The sequence below is a fragment of the Danio rerio genome, chromosome 10 (assembly GCF_052040795.2).
Source record: "Danio rerio strain M-AB ecotype USA chromosome 10, GRCz13ab, whole genome shotgun sequence".
Taxonomy (NCBI): domain Eukaryota; kingdom Metazoa; phylum Chordata; class Actinopteri; order Cypriniformes; family Danionidae; genus Danio; species Danio rerio.
This window is the reverse complement of record NC_141030.1, coordinates 35519927-35539616: the sequence shown is the minus strand read 5'-3', so window position 1 is coordinate 35539616 and position 19690 is coordinate 35519927. Positions and strand designations below refer to the sequence as shown.

At 32.7% G+C, this 19690-nt stretch overlaps 3 protein-coding genes across 7 annotated transcripts in view; 2 read left to right on the top strand and 1 right to left on the bottom strand.

The window, feature by feature from the left end:
• The window catches only part of foxo1b (forkhead box O1 b), a 94138-nt gene that overhangs the window by 63110 nt on the left and 11338 nt on the right, over positions 1-19690 (bottom strand). Inside the window, exons 2-3 of the mRNA XM_087269666.1 lie at positions 8010-8227; positions 5844-5982 (exon numbers count right to left, since the gene is read on the bottom strand). The gene's annotated coding sequence lies outside the window, so the exon portion shown is untranslated. The remainder of the gene's footprint in view (positions 1-5843; positions 5983-8009; positions 8228-19690) is intronic.
• robo3 (roundabout, axon guidance receptor, homolog 3 (Drosophila)) overlaps positions 8606-19690 on the top strand; it is a 494668-nt gene continuing 483583 nt past the window's right edge. Inside the window, exon 1 of the mRNA XM_087268852.1 lies at positions 8606-8647. The gene's annotated coding sequence lies outside the window, so the exon portion shown is untranslated. The remainder of the gene's footprint in view (positions 8648-19690) is intronic.
• fez1 (fasciculation and elongation protein zeta 1 (zygin I)) overlaps positions 16250-19690 on the top strand; it is a 44288-nt gene continuing 40847 nt past the window's right edge. For 4 of the 5 annotated variants that reach the window (XR_015500296.1, XM_087269165.1, XM_087269164.1 and 1 more), the window contains exon 1: positions 16250-16448. The gene's annotated coding sequence lies outside the window, so the exon portion shown is untranslated. The remainder of the gene's footprint in view (positions 16449-19690) is intronic. The other variant, NM_213396.1, reaches the window with a different exon arrangement.

Genomic DNA, 19690 nt, shown 5'->3' with positions numbered 1-19690 from the left:
GAGCACCTGGAGGAAACCCATGCGAACACTGGGAGAACATACAAACTCTACATAGATATGCCAACTAACCCAGCTGGGACTTGAACCGGCGACCTTTTTTTCTGTGAGGCAACAGTGCTAACCACTCAGCCAACGTTCCATCTTTCAAGAGTTCACACTTAGATAATGCTCGACTATAATAGCAGGTTTGACATGCTGTCCCAGGTCAGCATGAGCCCAAGGTTCCCTCCTGGTAAATGAGCATTAGGAGGATACAAGATCAGGTATTTTTCGAGAGCCCGCGGTTCATTTTTACCCATACCTTGGTTAAGATGGTGGTTCTATAAGAATCATTTTAGTATGCGTTAAGTGCTTGAAACTGTTATTACAATTCGTTTATGTCACATGTTTATAGACTGTGGGAGGAAACCGGGGAAAACTCACGCGAACACGGGGAGAACATGCAAACTCCGTGCAGAGAGTGGCTTCATTAGAACTTGAACTATTGGCCCTCCCGCTGCGAGGCAGCAGAGCCAGGCTCTGAGCCGCCTTGTCGCCCGATCTTAGAATTAATGAGGAGGGAGAAGGGAAGGAAGGGGGGAGGGGGTGTTCCAAAACAAAGATCAGGAATGAAGTTTTATAGTAATTTTGGATTTATCTGATAGGCTAGCTAATGATTAGCGATAAGGACCAGCTGTAGTCAATCATATAACGTGCTCCTCGAAATCAGTTTGTGAAACTACACTTTGAATTAAATTATTGAGTTATTAAATTAACATTTGAATACATGGCAAAGTTTGCAAAGTGTAAAAAAAACTAGCACAGTGTCTGACCAAGAAATTTAAAAACTAATAATTTGAGGATTTATCAACCAGCGCCAAACAAAATAGCATCCTTCCAGTGCACTAAGTTCTCGAATTCACTCGCTAGTTTTTATTCACTACTTTAAGTGAACTAATGTAGAGAATAGTGAATGAGGGTATAGGGGGCGATTTTGGATACAACCAATTAACTATTTTTATTACATTCTTTTAAACATTATTAGTCTTAATTAAATGTTTAGTTTAAATGTTGTTTTGTTGGACTATAAGTAACTTAAAGCTTCAAGTCAATATTAGAATTGTTTTAAGAAACATTTCGATTTTTTTGTTAGAAACGTTTCAACATTGTAAACAGTGTTTATTTATGACTTAAATATTCTTATTTTTAAATGTTTCTGTTGGCCAGTAATAACTAACATGAATACGAGCCAGTTTCAATGTCAAAATGAAATTAATGAATGCTGTTCAAATTGACCAATAATGACTAACATTAGCATATGCCACTTTTAGCGTAAAAATGAATTTGTTCAATGTTAGTTCTAGTAACTATGAATAAACCTTATTGTAAAGTGTTACTAACTTGTCATAGGCTTTTTTGATGCTTAAAGCGATAGTTCACACAAACGGAAAGTTCTGTCATCATTTGCCTACCCTTCACTTCTGCCAAAGCAGTTTAAATTTCTTTACTCTGTTCAAGACAAAATAAGATATTTCGAAGAAATCTGAAAACCTGTAACTATTGACTATAGAAGAAAAGACTAATACTATGAAGTCAATACTATTTTTAGCTTATTTGCTGTTCAACCTAAAAAAGGAACTCATGCAGGTTTGCAGCTACTTCAGTATAAGTAAATAGTGAGTAAATTTTCATTTGAGTGAACGATCCCTTTAATGTTGTTTAATTCTTGTCATCATTTCTCAAATGCGTTTGTCTTATTTTTGTTCTCGTTTTTACTGACACTGGAGATCAACTCTCATAGCAGCGCATCTTAAAGTGTGTGATCAGGATGAAAAGCAGAAGTATTAGCACTTAGCATAATATAAGGGTTATATGGTCTAGAAATGATTGCAGTCTTGTTTTTGAGATTGCAGGCCCATTACAGTGGTGTTTTGTTACGGTCGTGATTATTTCTTGTCATATTAGAGGTGATTATCTGTTTAAAATACAAGGATACATCCTGTCATAATTATCTGCCTTCTATGAGACTGCTATTTCACAATATTGGTCTTTTATTAGTACTTCTAGTGCTGTTTAATGGTTAATTGCGGCTAATCACAGACAAGATTAAAGTTGCCATTGACATATTTTTGTGTACTGTGCTTTAGGAGAAGTTTAATGAAAGATTTGTTTAGTGGTGGAAAGAAGTTTGGTGATGATTCACTTTAAATGTTGACTATATATATATATATATATATATATATATACACACACATATATATATATATATATATATATATATATATATATATATATATATATATATACACACACACACACACACACACATATATATATATATATATATATATATATATATATATATATATATATATATATATTTACATCCATCCATGTTTATACATGAATAGAAAATGTTTATTTTTATGTAAAAGTGATATATAAATATTAAAATATCACAATTTTTTAAGTATGTACATTTATGTTGATGTATTTATAAATACATAATACATATAAACTTTTATTTTCTGTGTGATTAGTCACTATTAATCATCAAAAAAGCACTACTTCCTTACCTGAATCACCTAAATAGAAATAAATAATTTCGGTAGAGAATGAATATTTCCTGAGATTTAGATCTGTGCTGTTTGAAAAATGATCTTGACATGCTGATCACACACTAGACTCTGGATATTGCCTTTTTTCCCCACATTGCCTGTATAGGAATCCTTGCTAGTCCAGTCACCGAGGGCTAAAGCTCATATTTCTAAGCGTAAGTGACATATTGGCAGGAAACTCATGGCTCCATGTGGCAGGCTGTGTTTACTGACTTCACTTGTATGATTTTTACAAATTAGCACTGTGTATCTTTTCAACTAGAACAAAGAACTAATTGTTTCCTAACTTTCTTCACATTTACCATCTTGCAAACAAATAAAGTGCTGCTTCAAACAGCATTAGATAACCATATTTCTATATTAATATTATGTATGTACAGTATATATATTTGCAGAATTGTAAGTATATGATTTTGAAATGATTTAGAAAGTGCTCTAAGGTACTATCAGAGTTTACAAAAGGCATTGTTGAAGATTTTAGAACTGTGCTAATGTAAAATAGGAGTGCGGAACACATGATCTAACTGCTTTTTTCAGTTCTTGTGCTGTATATGACATTTGTTTTTACTCTAATTCCTCAGATTAAAATGAAACAATGCTCATCTTTTCCCTCATGGAAGATTCAGCGTGTTGTGTGTCTTTATTTTGTTAGCAATGGAACTGTTTGAAAATATACTTATGTGCTTATGGTTTTGTAGTGCTGAAAATTTTTTTTATTTTGTTTGTTTGTTTGTTTGTTTTTAAGATAAAAACTAAAATTTCAAATGACATGTGGGTCTTTTTATTAATCAGAACAATAGAAGTATAACAGAAGTATTTTAATACCCCCACCCACACCTGTACATTAGAAGGTATATTAGGTTTCTGTTGACATTTTATTCTGTGAAAAGAAATTATATATTTATATAAATTATATATATATATATATATATATATATATATATATATATATATATATATATATATATATATATATATATATAATTATTTATTTTTTGTCATGCTTTATTGAGACATTTACAGAAAATATAATATATATTATTATATAATATTTTTAGGTATATTATACAAGGTTAATTTATTTATTTACCTAAATGTTAAAACTTTGTGTAAGACACTTTTGTTTTTCCCCAGTACATAAATGTTTCTTGTTGGTTTTGGTCTTTACCAAACACAATAATATTAAAAAAATAATCAAATGTTGTTGTTGTTGTTGTTTTAGGAAACCTTTTTTAAATCTACAGAAAGTAAATATCAATCAGTGTGTCAATGGATTTGTTTCATATACTAATGTAATGTCTTGAGATATTAAACATTTTATTTTAAGTATGTTTTTTTCATCTTGACATAAATATGTGTTAAATATAATTGAATATGAAGATAGATTTAAATATATGTATTATATACTCTGAATGATGAAAAAACATTGACCAATAATTTTTTCACAGAAGTTAGAAAGTTTAAACATTAAAATACAGCTTTCCCTGCACTTCATATGCCTTTTAAGTAGATAAAATCTTTTTTTTTTATCTTATTTAAATAATGTGGCATCTTGCCTAATCTTAAAAATGTATCCTACTGATGTACCCTAAATACCTCGTCTCATTTTTTAAATATTTCCCATAAGCCATTTGGATTATGTGACTTCTATACTTTTAATTTTCAAAAATACTTCAAATCAGTCAGCATTTGCTTTCTACAACCCCCAGAGGGCAGACTCACACCTCATTTATGCATTAAGCAAGACATTCATCACACATTTCACGAGAAAAGCCTTAAAACAAGCTAATTTAGTAAGAAATATACTACAGCTTCAATAAAATGCTCATACTTTCAACACAATAATACACATTTCTTGAGCACAAAAGCAACTTTTTTAGATTGATTTCAGGAGGATCTCGTGATACAGAAGACTAGAGAATTGATGCTGAACATTTAAATTCAGCTTTGACATCACAGCGGTAATATAATAAACTACCAGTCCAAAACTAAAAAAAAGTTAGCAAGTTTTAAAAGACGTATAAAGGATAATTTTAATACTTTTTTGTAATCTTGTAAAAGTGTATTTGTTCATACAGAGTTGTTGTTCAAAGTTTATTTCATTTTTTTGTTTATTTGTGTGTGTGATATTGTAATTAATTTGTGTGTTTTTGTATATTTGTTATTTACCACTTTGTTGACTTGCAGTGGTTTTGTTTTACTTTATAATTCAGAGCCTTTGAAATAAGTTGTAATCTTGCAAATAAAAATCATTCTTTCATCTAGTCAATAAAATAAAATAAAATAATTTTGTTTTTAAAGTTCATAAAATAGAGAACAAAATGTTTATTATGCTATCATAATTTGTTATTATTTTTGTAATTTGTATATTACAAAATTATTATATAATAGTAATAATACTATAAATAAGATAATCATGTAAACAACACTAATAAAGACAATTATTATTATTATATTTATTATTATTATTATTATTATTATTATTATTATTAAAGTAATTCAATCAACCAGTCAATAAAATTAAATAAACAGTTTTTTTTTCTTTTTATAAATGTTATTTTATTATAAAATAAAGTAAAAATAAGAATAAAATTAAACAATATTGTGCATACAAAATTCAATCAACTGGTAAATAAATTAAAATAAAATCTTTACATATAAAATTCAATCAACCGGTCAATAAAATAAATAAAATTATGTTTATTAAGTTTATTAAATAGAGAACAAAATGTTTATTATTTTTATTATGTTATCATAATTCATTTGTTATTATTTTTGTAATTTTTATATTACAAAATTATATTATATAATAGTAATAATAATATAAATAAGATAATAATGTAAACAACACATAACAAAATATTGTTATATTTATTATTATTTAAATAATTCAATCAACCAGTCAATAAAATTTAATTAAAAAATATTAATAATTTTTAATTTTTTATAATTTTTATTTTATTATAAATAAATTATTAATAAAATTAAAATTTAAGGCAAACTTTTCAAATGAGGCTTTAAAATAAGCCCTTTGTAATGTTTAAACAAAACTCAATCAACCGGTTATTAATATAAAATAAAAATGCAGGGCAAACGTCTGACTAGAAGTAAAGTAAAGTAAAGTACAACACAACAGAAAATAACAAAACAAAAATGTGGGGCAAACGTTTGACTGGTACTGTGTTTTTGCTTTATTTTACTGTAGATGTGTTCAGACCTAAGCTGTTTTTTTTCTCAGTCACTTACTGTAATGGTTTAAGATGGACAGGTATAACGGCTGATGAGTTTTCAGCCGTGTGTGTAAGTCCTCTGGCTTTCAGGAGATGCTGTTATCGATCGTCTGAGCGTTGTGCTGACAGCTGTATTTTCCGAGTGAATTCTGAAGCTTAGAAGAGAAACTGGATGAGTATTGATCATTGCTGAAGGCCTCTTTCTCTACATCTGCACAATTCAAGCCTGCACTCTCTCTCTAATGAGGCCTGAGGAGAAATAACAAGCCTTTGTGCTCAAATCCTGAACTCAATCTGTCACACAATATTAAGAGTAGCCATACAGCAGACGTATTCCTGAGGGAAACATTCTGATGTTGTTCCTGGTGAGCACTGAAATCGTTTTACCTTGAAGTATTAGAAAATCACATTTCTTAAAGACATAAAGTACTGGTGGAAAGATGCAAAAATTAAGTAAATAAAGAAATAAATAATGGTAATATTTTATAATAAGGTTCCATTTGGTGTTTTTTGATTTTTTTATATGCTTGTATTTTTTTAAATAATTTTAATGTAATAATAGATAAAACAACAAATAATAGTAGCAATGATAATAACAATAATATTAAGAAGAAATAAAAAAATAATGTAAACAAATCTAGTAATAATAATATTTATATTTTATATTAATAAATTAAATTTAATATTATTATATTTATTATCGAGGAAATATGCAATAATTAATATTGTAAATGTAACAATATTATTATTTTTTTATTTCAGTCTCTTAAAAAGACCATATAAAGTTAATAATTTAACATAATAACGTTAATTATAACAACATTATTAATTTGTTCCTATTATTTTTGGTTATTTTTATATTATTATATATTATAAATAAAACATAATAGTAACATGATGATGATGATAATAATAATAATAATAATAATAATAATAATAATAATAATAATAATAACTATAGATAAAATAATAATGTAAACAACCCTAATAATAATAATAATAATAATAATAATTATAGTTATTATTATTTATTATTATTATTATTTAAGAAAATAGACATTGATTAATACGATTGTAAATGTAATTTCTTCACTTTAGTCTCTTAAAATGACCATACTAAATTTTATAGTTTAATATATTAAGGTTATTTACAACAAGAAAATGACTACATTAAGATTATAAAATAGAGATTCTTTTTATTGTTATTATGTTGTTATAATTCAGTTGTTGTTATTATTATTTTTGTTATGTTTATTATTATTATGTTATTATTGTTATGTCATTATAATGTTATTATGTTATTATTATTATTTTATTATGCTATAATGTTTATTATTGCTATTTATGTTGTTATTTTTGTTGTGTTTTATATTACATATGTATTATTATATTATATATGTTTTGAATAAAACAACAACAAATAATAATAATAATAATAATAAAATGATAATGTAAATAACACTAATAATAATAATAAATTTATTATTATTATTATTATTATTGTTGTTGTTATTAAGAAAACACTTATATTATTACTGTAAATGTACTAATATTATATATAATTTTTATGTTAGTCTCTCAATGACAATACAAAATTCTATACATTAATGTGCTATGTTAAGGTCAGAAAACAGCAATGTTTATTATTATTATTTTGTTATTACTATTCATTTGTACAATTCGGCCTACCCAATTCACCTGTACCGCATGTCTTTGGACTGTGGGGGACACCGGAGCACCAAAGAGGAAACCCACGCGTACGCAAGGAGAACATGGAAACTCCACACAGAAACGCCAACTGAGCCAGCCGAGGCTCGAACCAGGGACCTTCTTGGTGTGAGGCGACAGCACTACCTACTGCGCCACTGCATCGCCTATTCATTTGTTGTTATTACTGTTTGTAATTTTCCATAAAAATTTATATTTTTAATCAAACAAGTAATTAAATGCATGGTTTAATTGTTTCATGATTAAACATTTCATATGCCATTTATAATATTAAGAAATAAAAAAAATTCTTCTTATTATTATTGTTATCATTTTTATCATACATATTTTTGGTCAAAAGTCACAATGGCAAGCGGGGGGAAAAATCTCGCTTTTCAAAAAGAATTGTAGGTTTATTTGGTCAACAAACAGTAATTCCTATCCCAGCATAAATATTAAATGTCAACTGCAGCACCGTGTTAGCTTGATAAATCCGCCGTCCACATGGCTCTCTCTCCATTGCTGTTCAGTGTTTGGAGGCGTTCAGCGAATGGTCCAGCTCCAATCCTTCACCAATAACCACGGCAACGGCTCCAAACGCAATACTCAGCTGCTCAGCCCCGGTTACCATGGCGATGGGGCCTCCGTCACTCCAGTCTTTTCACTGTATTGTGGAGAAAAGCAGAGCTGCATCTGCGAGAGAGAGAGAGAGAGAGAGAGAGCACAGCAAACCAGGTCATTGTGTGTGCATCCCGTTTTTCATCTTAGCTCGTTGAATACGACGGCACATAATGTAACAAGCATGGAAAGCTAACGTTTAAATACAAGGAATGACATCATCAGTGAATTTTATATTTTTTGATTATTATTGTTGGACACTGCAGGTAAATGGGGTAAACAAATACTAATGTTCATTCATTCATTCATTTTTCTTTGGCTTAGTCCCTTTATTCATTAGGGGTGGAAGTTCTGTTTTACACAGCGGATGCCCTTCCAGCTGCAACCCAGTACTGGGAAACATCCCTACAATACTCATTCACACACACATACACACCAATTTAGCTTATTCAATTCACATGTAGCGCATGTCTTTGGACTGTTGGGGAAACCGGAGCACTCAGAGGAAACACACGCAAACACAGGGAAAACATGCAAACTCCACACAGAAACGCCAACTGGGGTCCGTTCTTCGTACGTGGATTACTCAGTTAGCTGGATTTGGATATTGACGATTAGACATGATCCAGGATCGTTTCGTTCTTCAAAGCTGATCCGAGAGTTGTTGTCATGGCAACAGTTCTGCTAGGTCAAACCTGATCAGGAGCAGGTTCAATTCATATAAACAGGATTAGATCAGGTCAGTTCAAGCAAAGATCATACTTACTTTGCTTGAACTGAGCCGATCTAATCCTGTTCCGAATTCTGATATTTTCTTACAGTAGTAGTTATATACACTTGGGAAAATGGTACATATTTTTTAACTATATATATATAAAGTTAAAGTCATTAATAAAATAAATAAAGTTATACATATTAATAAAACGTATGCAATCTGCACCCTCGAAATGAACAAAGACTGCCACCTGGTGGTGCAAAGAGAAAACTTATTGGTATGAACTTTTTAGAACGCTTTAGTACAAATTGTGTATAATAGAAATGCAGAATATGTGACTTTTTTTTAAAGCAATAATACATTTATGCAGTCATAAACATGTTTTGACAGTTAATATGCCAGTGATGCTTCACAAAAGTTGCAGACGCCTTTACCAATATGAAAATGCTTTTGTAAACAACCAGTTATTCTTTATACACCGATTAAAAAACAGATACTATTATAAAAAAAATCTTTTCTAAATGTGGAACTAAATACACTGATTTGCATTGAAATACATGATGAATACTCTTGACACATGAAAGTGTAAAGCCTGCAGCTCACAACAAATGTGGAAGGTTATCGCGTGTCATATTTAACAAACCATTTACTGCTAATTTGATGTAATTTTGCTCACATGGATAATTGAATAATTATCAGATGATGTCATTACGCTGCTGTGCCGTCAGCCAATCGTTGCATTGCTGATCATGATTTCTAGGATCGATAGATCTGTCCTTCACAACACACACAGCGATCTCAGATCAGTTTATCCAGACATTCTAATCTAATTCGCGAACTTGTTTGAAGAACCAAATTAGCGAGAGATCAGTTATCAAGATCAAAAGATCCAGGAACTGCCAAATAATCTGAGATCATTTAAGCGAGGTACGAAGAACAGACCCCTGGTCCAGCTGGGGCTTGAACCAGCAACCTTCTTGCTGTGAGGCAACAATGTTAACCACTGAGCCACCATGTTGTCCAAATAATAATATGCAATTTATATATATATATATATATATATATATATATATATATATATATATATATATATATATATATATATATATATATATATATATATATATATATTTATATATATATATATATATATATATATATATATATATATATATTTTTTTATATATATATATATATATATATATATATATATATATATATATATATATATATATATATATATATATATATCAATATATTTTCCCCAGCTGATTGATTCCATTTTGAATTCTATGCCTATTTTTAATGACCAGTTTTTTAATAGAAATGCTTGAAAATGCAAATGAGACATCTTTAAAAAAATATGTGCTGGTTAAAATTAGCTCATTTAAATAAGTGCTAATTTGCATACATTTCTGAACTTTCAATCAAATCAGGTTCAAAATTCTTTCTTTTTTCTTTCTTTCTTTCTTTATTTTCTACTTGAACAATAAAAAAAAGAGTAGTACTTATAGTGGGGAACTTATTTATGCTCTATAATTCATAAAATAATGTAAACAGCATGACAATTGTAGATTTAATCATTAAATGCAATTTTTACAATTTTACTTGTAGAATAAAATGTATATAATCAGGCAAAAAATAAACTGAATATAGAGATTAATAAATCTGGTATTTGGTGTATACGTGTTGTTGAAGTGGAATTTTATGGCTCAGTGGAGCAGAAATCAAGAAATTGAGAAGACAAATTCATAAAGTATGATACAAAAATACTTAAGTGTGTTTTGGATGCTTTTCTTTACATTAGCCTGAAAAAATTAAAATGGATAAGCTAAACACACAAAACAGGTTTTAAAAAAAGCAGTGTTTTTGTCCCGCCGTCAAGACAGACAATTTTGCTTTGAAAAGAATGTTTTGACTGGGTTTTTGCATCAAAACACTGTGTCTTTGACGATGCAAATAGGCTGATTTGTGATCTAACAGTCCTGTAATTGTTGAATGCATTAGACAATGATTGACACTCCCATTGGAGATGATGTCATATTTGTCTTTGAGCTTTGCAGAAAATTCCTCCCCCTTCCACAAGACCCACTATTGTTACTTTCTGCTCTCTCCTCCTCTTTATTAACCATTAATGGACTCACATGGTTTGAAGTCTGTAGACAAAAGCAGAGGCACATGCATACTGTATGCAGCCAACAAGCTGTATCAACAAAAATATATAAATACACATGTATAGATAGTAGTGAAGACTTATATCGCTTCTGGTTTTGCCCTTTACAATCAAAATCAGAGGCGGCACAATGTGGCATCATATCAGTAGCTATGATATTTTCTGGGTTGTGTTGTGATAAAAATAGCAACAGGCAGTGCCAGTAGAGCCAAGTGCAACCATCTGGCATTACACAATGTGCACCTTAAATAATGACCAAAATAAATTAGATTTTCTTTTAAAATAACATAAATCATTTTTTAAATGTCTGTTAGTTTCCAATTTGTTTCCAATTTTGACATATCTGAGTGCAAATAACAAAAGCTCGACTATTTCGGGATCAATGATCTGACGAGTGCAAAGCACAATGGATGGACCCAAAAAAAGATTTGATGCTTCATAAGTTTATTCCTTCGGCTTAGTCCCTTTATTAATTATGGGTCAGCACAGTGGAACAAACCACCAACTATCCCAGCCTATGTTTTACACAGCTGATGCCCTTCCAGCTGCAACCCAGTACTGGGAAACACCCATACTCGCTCGCATTCACACATGCAATCATACACTATGGCCAATTTAGTTTATTCAATTCACCTATAGTGCATGTCCTTGGATTGAGGAGGACCCGGAGAAAACCTAAACAAACACAGTGAGAACATGCAAACTCCACACAGAAATGCCACCTGGTCCAGCCAGGACTCGAACCAGCAACCTTCTTGCTTTAAGGCGACAGCGCTAACCACTGAGCCACTGTGCCACTCCTACAAGTTTATGTGTATACAAAAAAAGAAAATAAACTAAATAACAACATAAAACAAACAAATAACTTTAAGTCCACTTATGAATTTTTTTTAATTGATTCAGTTATTTTGCAGCGCGTATTAAATTGGCAAAGGTCATGTGATTTCAAAAAACGAGGCTTCGTTAGATCAAGAAAGCTTCGAAACATTTCAACAATTGAATCGTTCTGCACTTGGGGACGAATATCATAAAATCCGCATGCATCATGCAGCTTTATTCAGATCGCCCCCTAGTGGCCAATCACTGAACATGTTTCATAGTTTTTACCTGACCTCGGATCAGTTTTATAAGTTTGTAGATGTTTTACTGAGAGATTTGTAAAAATTAAAAGAAATAATAGCTAATACAGGCGAATGATCAAGACAGGCAGCTAAACAACGATAAGAGTAAATCAAACAAGGGCCAAAAAAACACGAAAGGCAAGACAAGGAAAAAAGCTAGGAAATGCTCACTTACAGTATCTAAGACTCAGCAACAATGTGTGTGTTTGTTCTGTTCATAGTCTGTTTGATTAAACCTGAACAGCTTCTACTGTGTGTTTGCAATCAGGGGAAACCTGGGCCAGGTGTGTGAGTGAAGTGCATAATGGGGTCTGTAGTTCATAAAAGTGGCAGATTTGTAGTTCTCCAGCGATCTCCAAAAGCTGGATTGCTGGTGATTGTGACACCTCTAGAGGGCACATTCAGAGAAATAAACAATGTTAACAAATGCACAACATCATTTTAAATAAACTATTTAGTACAAATGAAAATAATTAGTAATATGGCTCCTACATTCGTATTCACTGAAGAACCACTTTTTTTGTGTGTGTAAGTTTACCATTTAGATTCAGTAAAGAAAATTGGGCTAAATATGGCTGAACAGCACCAGAGGCTTTTTCATTTTTGTCTTGAGAGTTGTACAGTATTGTGGTAAATATAGAAACAGGCAATACCATTAGTTCACAGAATGCAACTGACATCAAGTACTGCACACCTAAAGTAATTGCACCTCCCATAATACAGAATGGACATGGATTTTTTTAAAATAACATTAATCTTTCATGGCTTTCCTCTATATTTCAGTATAAGAAACAACATTTAGAATAAATTAAGCCATTCAAGTCTAATTACCCAGGGTTACTTTTAAAGTATGAGCAGTTCAAATTCAAGCAGCCAGAAATAATTAAGCATGTATAAGCTTAGATCGGTATTTCAGTCACGCCGCAATGCTTCAAGCGCAGTTTTGCATTTCTAAATAAATCTGGCCACATAGACAGGAAGCTTTACTATATAAGGACTGGACATCCTGAGCTCTGTTAATGCAGCGTGTGCTGCACATTTGTTGTTTCTCACAGTCATCTGCTCAAAACCGCGAAAGCATTGTCTGTAATCCACAAAATCAGATGCTAATCCTTGGAATATGGCAAGCCAATTTTGAGCAGCTTGTATGCATGCAGACACACTCATGCAGGATAGCGTCTCTAACTGTATGGGTCTTTTTAAAGGCTGAGATGCCGATTAAGAGCCGTGAAGGATTAAGGGCAGCAGGGAGAGTGGCGTAACACATGGGAGGTGTGGGTCTGTGTTACGTAGAGGGCGGATGGGTGATACTATGACCAGACTAAATGAGCTCTTCATGCCCCATCAGGTCCGATAAAACCAAGGTCTTTGCCTTGGCTGCGTTGCTCTGTCTTTCTGACTGGATGGCCTGCAGAGTCAGAGAAATCTGTAGCTGCAACGAAACAGTCTAATAGCCTGTAGAGGTGACGATCTGTGATTAAATAACATGCATTTGGAAATATCAGGTTTTGGGTGTCTTATATACCAATTAAAATTCAGGCCAATTTACTGTAGATGTCAAATATTTATATTTTTTTTAGTAAATTGGACAGTATTTAACAGTAATATGAACTGTATTTTACCGTAGGCCAGTTCTGTAGTATGTTACTGTATTTTAATGCATTGTGAAAATCACTGCTATACAGTAAAGATATACATACAATTCTTACATATACAGCAAGATAAATGGTGCTTTAAATGTAAATACAATATTTTTGCTGTAAATGATTTACAGTAGTTGCTGTAGATTCCATGGAAAATTGTTAACAGTGTATGTATGGCTTACACACTAAAAACTGTGGGTTGTTTAAACTTAATGTTGGATTAAATATTGACAAAACCAACTATTAGGTTAAAAAGTGTAATTAAATTTCATTGAAAAATTTGACTACACGTTGGGTTTGTCCATATTTGACCCAATGTTGGTGTACAACAACTGAGCGTTTTAGAGTGTATCATTCTATTATCTACACTGTAACTCTAGATTACACTACAAGATTATGATCATTATAATATGTAGCATTCAAATGTACATCTAAAAAATGATACTCATTTTGAGATAGAATAATGTTCCTTAAAAAATGTTGATAAACTATTTGATAAACTAATATTTTTTTAAAGATTAAGACAATTGAAGGTAATTTATTAGTATTGGCTTGTTGATGATGGCCAGAAACTTTAAATTTTGGTATTTGTGATGCAGCAAGCCCAGAGACTGTTGTGTACACCATAATTTTATGTAAAATTCCCTTTAATGGGTGATATGACTAAAAAGTGGGTGATATGTCATAAATGAATATTTTCCGAAACAGTATTTCATACGTCATGACTTAACAACCAAAAAATAATAATAATTATAAGAATAAGAATAAATGCACAATTAAATTTACAAAACATTCACCTAACAATGTTACTGATATAATGGAGAACTATGTAGTATTTAGCAATTTACTAAACTTACTAATTAAGTGTAAATTTTAATATTTAAATATATGCAATTTTACCTTTTTAACTTTGTGATATCAAATTTATCAATGACAAATTAGAAGCATTCATCAGTCTCCAACTTTTGGACCAAATTTGATATTTATTTCACATATGTTATTTTATGATAGTGAACTATATTCATGCAGTAGCTACATTTTATATATTTTCTATAGCGCTTTTACAATGCAGATTTAAAAACAGCTTAACACAGAAGTTCTAGTAAACTGAAAATGAAACTGTGTGAGTCCAGTTTTCAGAGTTAAAGTTCAATTTAGTTCAGTTCAGTGTGGGTTCATTTTCACTGCTGAAAGTCCAAACACTGAAGAGCAAATCCATGGATGCGCTGCTTCACCATTACCAAACCAAGCAAGCCAGTGGCAACAGGGGCAAGGAATAAACTTCACCTATTGCTGAAAGTTAAGGGGAAAAAAATCTTGAGAGAAACCATTTCTGCTCTGGCCAAACTTTTCATGCAGAGCTGCAGTCTAGGCGGCAGAGGAACCTGGAGACCTGAAGAACGCTGGATGCCCATCGTGGAGAAGCTGCAGATGCAAGAACTTCACCGGCAGGTGGTCAGGCTTACACACGGGATCAATGCAGAGACTCGTCGGTTACTGAGTCTCCACTCCTCCATGACCGTCACAGCATCTGCTCAAGATACAGCCTGGTCCAGGATTATGACACCTCAAAAAGTGTTCTGTGGTTGGCGTCATAAATGTGTTTTAATAAAAGAAAAATAAATAATAATGCTCAAGAATTTGCTTTCTGATGTAAGGTTAATATCTTAATATTTAAGGTTAATTGGCTTTCCATATCATTTTAATTTGGGTGCAGTACCCCATATTTCTGCAATGTGAAATTATTAGTTTCCAATGTAGGCATTTTTAACCACAAACAGCACAAGTTTTACATATTTTAGCACCATTTACCCTTTTAAACAATTAAATTAGAATTTTGTAGCATTCAGATATGGTAAGCGATCTACTTTTTTTGTTTAAAAATTATTAACCCACCAGAGGGTTAATAATATTACATAAGCTGTTCCACTAGTCATAAATGATTATAAAAACTACAATACATATATAAAATGCAAAAAATTATTACATTAATAAATAAATCATAATCGTTTCTGACTTTTTAGACCATGGCTATGCTATATAACCACTCTATACAGCCATACAATCCTGCCAGATTTATAGCCTTCATTTCAATAGCAAATGATTGACAGTAAGGAGCCGGCGTTCATGTTGTTAGGCCCAGCGTTCTCACTGAAAATCCCTTGAGCGTGCTTTGAGGCGTAATGAGAATAGATCCTGCCAGGAGACCCCCGATGTGGCTGATGACAAGCGGGTTCAAGGTGCGAATAAAGCCTTCGTACAGTTTTTTCTTTCCTCCATCCTCATGAATATGCAGGGATTTGGCTCCTGGCAGCGGGAGGGGAAAGTGGGCGGAGAGAGAGGTGCATGAGGAGAGCAGAAGGGGGAGGGGGAATCCATCCGTCAGTGCGCAGGCTCTGTGGAGGAGACGACAGGACGACTGCTGCTTAATGCTCAGAAAACAACACTCTGAGCCTCGGCTGGCTTAGACAAGACGCCGTGGACTAGAACAGGGAGCCGGGCGGCCATCACGACTCCAGCTTGCGTGTTTGTGATGGGAATGACTGTGTTCTTTCATCCTGACTGATGGTGGATTCACTCTGACTATATCGGAATAGGAGGGGCTTTTTTCAACCCAGATACAGAAGGAGAGATTCTTCTGCAGGTAATTTGTTCCTCCCTCTTTTTTTTCCTATCCTCCATCACTCCATCGTCTCCATCCTGCCATTGTTTTCCCATTATTCCCTTCAGGATTTATGGGGTAACCTTGATCTCTGTTCATTCTGCTTCCATCCATTTCTATTTTTTCTTCTTCTTTTTTCTTTCTGTGCAGATTTATTTCCAATTATTGATTTATTTTTAACATTTTATTTTAACATATTCCTTCTGTATTATTATTCCAAAATATGAATTTTTATCCATGTGGTGTTACCTAAAGATATGCTTGAAAAATTAGTCCACCAGATCTGATTCGGTGTGATGTTGTATTTCATCTCTGCCATGCTTTATGATGTGATCGGCCATATTTCTTCCCATCATGGCTTGTCAGTTCATCTTGTCTAATAACACGGCTGATATTGCACAACACAGGTCACACCGGCACTCAAAAAATTCATCTTACATTCACAAATAATTCTCAATTTCAGAAATACCTCTCACAGTTTTTTGTCTTATCATTATGAATGTGATGCACAATTCTGTGACGTCATCCTCAGTGGATGTCCCACAGCAAAAATAGTTCTATTCCATTGGTACAATTTGTGTTTCATCGATTGATTTGGGGTCAATATGCTATTTAAACTCCTGCTCAATTTCACACACCCATCCCCAGGAAATGTGAATAAGGGGAAGCGGTTTATCACTGTAACGTTGCATTAACAATAGTCCGATTTTTTTTATCTGGTTCTCATCATAGACGCAGACTAATGCATGGCAGACAAACAAATCAATGCGCATCCACAAAAACTAGGGAGTGGGAAAGGTCATAACAATAATTCTGACATGGCACAGACAGTGTTTTAGTGGAATGGCACTTTGCTGACTAATGTAATGTTGGGGTAAAAGCTTACGCAAGCCTGTTTTAAATGGATTTTGATCCTTTTACAGCCTGACTCTAAGCCTGATAAAGCCTTTGTGCTCATTCACAGCAACTGTCAGTTGACAGGACAAAAAAGGAGGTGTGAACTGTAATGGGTGGATGTTATATGTACCCCGAACTTGTTCATTTCAATGCATGAATCAATGCAATGCATTTTAAAGATTAAATCGATTCTTGGAAGTCATCTTGGCCTGATCAGAATGTAAATAGAGGTTGTTTTGGGAATCAGCCATGTAGATAAAATAACACCATAGTATTATGAAGGTGTTCATTCATTCATTTTCCTTTGGCTTAGTCCCTTTATTCATCAGGGGTCACCACAGCGGAATGAACTGCCAACTTATCCAGCATATGTTTAACACAGCGGATGCCCTTCCAGCTGCAACCCAGTACCGGAAAACATCCATACAACACTCATTCACACACATACACTACGGCAAATTTAGTTTATTCAATTCACCTACAGCGCAAGTCTTTCGACTGTCGGAGCACGTGGAGGAAAGCCATGCCAACACGGGAAGAACATGCAAATTCCACACAGAAATGCCAACTGATCTAGCGACCTTCTTGTTGTAAGGCTGATTAATGAGCAACCGTGAATCCAGTATTGTTTGGTGAATTAAATAATAATGCTTTAAAGACAAGATTTCCCTTTTTGAATGCATCACATGCACTGTATATTTACATAACAGTTTACACATATGTCAAAAATCTACTATGTTGCCAAAATAAAAAATTTGAATAAATGTTAAAATACAGGTAAGATAATGCTCCACTGTCATTCGGTGACATGACGTACCTATTCTGTGAGTAAATATAAATAAGCGATCGTATTTAATTATATTTTAAGTCAAGTTTATTTATAAACAAATTTCGAGAGGATCACGTGCTTGTGATTGTTCACAGCTGTTCCAACTTTAGCTAATGACTGATTATCCTATCAGACGATCCTTAACTCACTATAAATAACTAGACTTTTCTCATCTCAATACCTTTGTCTTGAAGAACCCCCCCCCCCCCCCCCCCCCAACCCTACTTTCTCTCCTTTTAGCGCTGTTGCCTCACAGCAAGAATGCCCCTGGTTTAATTCCTTTCCAAACCAGACGGCATTTCTGTGCGGAGTTTGCTCGTTCTCCCCGTGGTCGCGTGGGTTTTCCCCGGGTCCTCCGGTTTCCTCCCACAGTTCAAAAACAAGCACTCTAAACAATTAATCCAAATACTTTAGCTATACTCTGCTAAAACAAGTAAGAGGGGGAGTCATTGAGATCTGCCTGAGCTCAAACTCCCCTCTCGCCTTGCAACGGGAGGGAGCCCAGGGCTCGAGGATCTTATAAGCTCAGGGCTCTCTCCCGGGACAGCACGCCAAACTAGCTTTATTATCAATCATCAGCTAAGTGTGAACTCTTGAAAAGACTAAAAGATTGACAAACAGGCAAGACCTTGAGTTTTTAAGGATAGATAGGAAACATTTAATTATTTACTTTTTATTTTTATTTCGAGGCTTCTTTGTGAGCCTTAAATAAAGTCTTTTAATATGAAAGCAGATAATACTTGTTCTAAATATGCATAAAATATTTGGTATATAAGCAAGTTATACTTCTCTTACTTTTTTTACTCCTACTTACACTGTCTACTGTGAATAATTGTAATTATTTAAATTAAATAAACATATTTAAATAATGGTGCTCAATATTTATTTATTTGATTTTAAAAAAATAAAGTAAAAAATGTAAAGATGTATTACACTTATTATTTTACTGCTGGAAAACCAATTTTCTTTGACCTTCATGCATTAAATCAATATAGAGTTTTATAAAGCACTAATGGCTGCAGAGAAAATGCTAATGCTAATGTACTTTCTCGTTGACTCTTTTTCATTTGTTTTAGAGAGTGAATCTGAATGAGCACCAGCTATAATTGCTGTCTGACTTTGGCTACAGCACAGTCCCAGTATTTATTGGGGAAAACTCCCAGAGGTTCTGCTGAATCAACCGTTACCCAGATTAAACACAATTACTTTCAGTCTTCTTGAGCGAAATGCAGTCACTGGTGCTCCACGCTTGCTTAGTGGAAGAGAACGAAATTAATTTAATGAGATGTCATCTGAGAGAAACCCTATTTTATAGTCTAAATATTCATAGTTGATAAGCTTCACAAAATGTTCCTGCTTCTGAGGCAGTCACTGTTATATAACTCATACTGCTCATACTTATATAACTCAATATAAACATATTTAAATTCATTTTCAGCTGTTTAAGAGAAGTGAGCTTTGTTTGAGTATGGCATTTATTTTGAGGTATTGAATATGG